Below are 3,988 nucleotides of genomic sequence, written 5' to 3'. Positions count from 1 at the left end.
GCCCTGCCGCCCCCGCGCCCACCCGCCCCGCGGCCGGAGAGACGGAGCCCGCCGGCGCTGCACCGGCTCCCGCGGGCCGAGGAGGCAGTGCAACTTCGCTGCGTGCCAGTTCCAGGGAGAGTTTCGTTACTAAAACGTCATGAAATGGGCCAGAAAGGGCTTATCGAGCTGTCAGAAAGAACGGTGACATTTTGAGGGACCACACGCGGAAAAAGACACAACACACCAATAAACCCAACAGCTTGATTTTAACGTGGTGTTGCGATGCACGGAAATCGAAGCGTTTCTGAGCCGCCTCACTCACGATACGTTCGAAGGGTAATGGGGCTAGAATTCGAAATGGGAAAGGAGCGCTTAGCGTAGCGACAAACGTGGACGTCTGGACTTTTTATTCGGATAGGGCGGAACGCCTGAGTGCTTTCCTTCCCATTCACTGTCGAGTGCCCGTGACTCGGGGGAGAAATCGGGACCTCCGGAGCTTTTGCAGGCGGACTGGGACGAGCTAGGACGTCAGGAGCATCCCTTCTAGGCCGGACACACTAGGCACCTTCTCATTAGGATTTCTTCCCATCTACACGACACACTGGAAGCCGAATGCTGTGTGTTCTGGCTTCCCAGCTCTCCCGCCTTCCATTTCTGCCCATAGCCAGGGCATAAACTTTGAATTGTGCTTCCTATTTGGGCAAAGTATACGCAGTTTGCTTTCCAGAGCCTATTCTGACTACAAGCAGTGTTTTTGAAATGGCTGAAATAAGGACTATAATAAGATAGTCATTTGAATTCCTGCAGGGTTTAATCCTTGCTGGCTTGTTCAAGTTTACCAAATTTACAGCCACGGGAATTTTGAGATTGGGGAGAAGCTGACTTGGTAAATGCAAACTATAAATTAAAAGCGTCTATTATAAATAGAAATACAACACGTATATGCCTAATGGTAACAAAGTGGTATATTTAAAGTTTTTTCACTGCTCATTCTTTTCTTCTGCATTTTTTCCCTGCACGGCACACTTTCAGTAAAGTACACTTTCAAAAATTGTATTTTTGATCCAAATGTTTACCTGTGTTCATTACGGAAATTAGAGCAGTCCTTTCCAACTGTTTCATGCACAAAAGTATATGTCGGGATAATTTATTTCAGTATACTTCTTCCGCACTCCGGAGAATGTAAGTGTCAGTGTGCAAACTGCAAGTCACTCTTGCTGGAGAGAAGTTTTAAAAGGAAACAACTAGGTTCTGGAAACAGAAAAGTGCATAGAATGAATGAAAAGGTAAGAAACAGGGGTTTATGCAGTGATGCTTCTAGAAAGAAAAGGTGAAGGATACTAAGGCCAGCCTTGAATCTCTATTCCCTCAGCTCTTGGCATCTGTTTTAGAAGGAAAGCAGGCTCGCTGGCCCGAAGTTATCATGGGCTGAGCAAATAAAATATAACTCAAGATACACAAGGATACAAAGAATACCTGCTTAGCTTAACATGAAGGTTTTTCCATCCATGCCCTTGATCCAAGTTGTGGAGCTCTGAGACCACAATGGCAAAAAGCCAGGAGTCATGTGGCTGAAGCTACTCAAAATTATAAAATCAGAAAGGCACGGAGTGTCTGAAAGCACCAAAAAAAATACATATTTTTAATAAGTACACATGTAGCCATTTCTAAAACACAGTCAGTAGGCACCAAAGTGTTAGCAGCAATCATCTCTGAAGGGTGGATTGATTACAAGGGACTTTCACTTTCTATATTACATTTTTCTATAATAGTTGAATCTTTTAGGGCACATGCAGTATAATAAGAAATATGTATTAAATATTAAGAATGTGTTTGGGGGAAAAAAAAAAAGAATGTGTTTGGGGGATGAGGATTGTTATCTACACCAAAGAAAAAGCAACATTTCAGGAAACGGAGCAAAAAGAGAACCTCAAAGGGTCTAGCAAACAAGGGATGGTAAAAATTCACAGTACGGTAGCCCTTCTTACTAACTGGAGGCCTATGAATGTCATTGACACGGCCTTGACTGAGAGTTTGTCTGTTTTTGCTTCTTTTACTGAATGTAACATATTTATCAGCCTCTCCCATAGTTTCACGACTAATTCATGGTCTCCTTTTGTCTTCCCATAAAGTCTTAATTTCCTCAGGGTGTTTTAGGAACCAACTTTTACAGTTGTAGAAGGAACACTGAAAACTTCAATTCTAGATCTTGTATTTTTTGTGTTCATATTTTTACTGTTACTTGTACTTTAAAAAGGTGTAGTCATAGGCTAGCATTTTTTTCCTTTGTCAGTAAAAAAAAAGGTTTTTAAAAGAACTTCATGGGCACATGGCTGGCTCAGTGGGTCAAGCATGCAACTCTTAGTCTAGGGGTTGTGAGTTCTAGCCCCATGTTGGCTGTAGAGATTATTTAAATTTTTTAATTAATAATTTCAAGTATACGTAGTTTATATTTAGTCCCTAATGTGTTTTTAGCTTTGGAAATTCTAATTGCCTTACACGAATTATTTTCAGTAACGCATACAATGTACCTTTTGGGCAGAAAAATTAAAGGAAGAAACAGAAGTAATTAAACAGAACACTCACCTTCAAAAATAATTTGTGGATAAGAGTATGAGGCCTGAGTGAATGCTCTGCAGCACATTCCATACAGATAATAATCTTGCCCTCCAGGGGTCTGTATTTTAAGCCTGGCAGTACTTAACAAGATAAACACAAAAAGGGCAGGCAGGCAACTGAAAAATAAACATGGGAAAACATACAAATAGAAAGATTAAATATTTACATCCATTGTGTACAAGACCATAGTTTTAATAGAAATGCATCTGGGGGTTGGGGGCAGGGCAGAGGCGGAAGAGTCAGCAGACCACTGTATCTGTTTAGAAGGATATAAAAGCATTCTGCCAGCAAGTGTTTAAAACTCCTAGAGACCCTCCCCCAGCCCCTACGCAACCCCCCCCACACACACACTCTTAGAGTCCTCTCCTTTACTGATAAGATTATATTTATCATTTGCATTAATTTCCTAACATTGCCACAACAAATGCTGAAAATAACAGGAATCTATTTTCTCACAGCCCTGGCAGCTAGAAGTCCAAAATCAAGGTGTTGCTGGGGCTGGTTCCTTGTAGGCTTTAAGGAAGAATGCATTCCCTGCCTCTCAGCTCCTAGTGGTTCCCCATAATCCTTGGGGACCTTGGCTGTAGGTCCATGACTCCAATGGCCATCTTCACTCTCATCTCCGGATCCTCACTTGATGTTCTCTGTGTGTCTCTTCTCTGCTTGTAAGGATGCAGGTCGTGTTGGAGTACGAGTCCTCCCTACAACAATATGGCCTCCCATAAACTAACTGCATCTGCAACAATGTTCTTTCCAGATAGGATCACCTTCTGAGGTTTAGGGAAGGATGTGAATGTGGGGGGACAGTCTCCAACCCAACTGAACTACCAACCAGCCTGTATTGGTGTCTACCCATTTAGCAGATTATATATATATAGAAAGGCTTATAGAGGGGCGCCTGGGTTGCTCAGTCTGATAAGTGTCCAGCTTCAGCCCAGGTCACAATCTCCAAGTTCATGAGTTCAAGCCCCACATCAGGGTGGAGTTAGCATGGAGTCTGCTTTGGATCCTCTGTCTCCCTCTCTCTCTGCCTCTCCCCTATCCATGCTCACTTGCTCGCTCTCTCTCAAAACTAAACATTTTAAAAAAATGTTTATGTAATAGGTTAACTGCATGCAAACTTCTTGGCACAAAATATCCACATTTATTTTACATCTAATCAATCTATCTGTAGGATAAATAAAATCAAACTGAATTTAACAAAGACAGTGTCTACATAGTAAAAAGTAAAATTGTGATTTAGTAGTTCCTTGGTTAGTTTGATCTATGTAAAGGTAGGTCAGAAATTTTCAGCTCAAAATGTACTGTTTGGGGCCTGTTTTAAAGGCCAAAGACAATGGTGGCACCTGGGTGGCTCAGTGGGTTAGGGGTTGAACTCCTGACTTCA

The 3,988-nt window shown here is 42.2% G+C and overlaps 1 long non-coding RNA gene across 1 annotated transcript; it reads right to left on the bottom strand.

Annotated features, from left to right (window-relative positions):
* Nucleotides 1-374: 374 nt before the first annotated feature.
* On the bottom strand, nucleotides 375-2,870 carry LOC115277081. Its single transcript, XR_003902212.1, has 4 exons — nucleotides 2,569-2,870; nucleotides 1,459-1,596; nucleotides 1,059-1,233; nucleotides 375-674 (listed from the first exon to the last, which is right to left on the bottom strand). It is a non-coding gene; the product is annotated as an uncharacterized LOC115277081 (long non-coding RNA).
* Between the last annotated feature and the right edge of the window lie 1,118 nt (nucleotides 2,871-3,988).

This window comes from Suricata suricatta, chromosome 2 (assembly GCF_006229205.1).
Source record: "Suricata suricatta isolate VVHF042 chromosome 2, meerkat_22Aug2017_6uvM2_HiC, whole genome shotgun sequence".
Taxonomy (NCBI): domain Eukaryota; kingdom Metazoa; phylum Chordata; class Mammalia; order Carnivora; family Herpestidae; genus Suricata; species Suricata suricatta.
The sequence above is the reverse complement of the archived record's forward strand: the minus strand, read 5'-3'. Positions and strand labels throughout refer to the sequence as shown.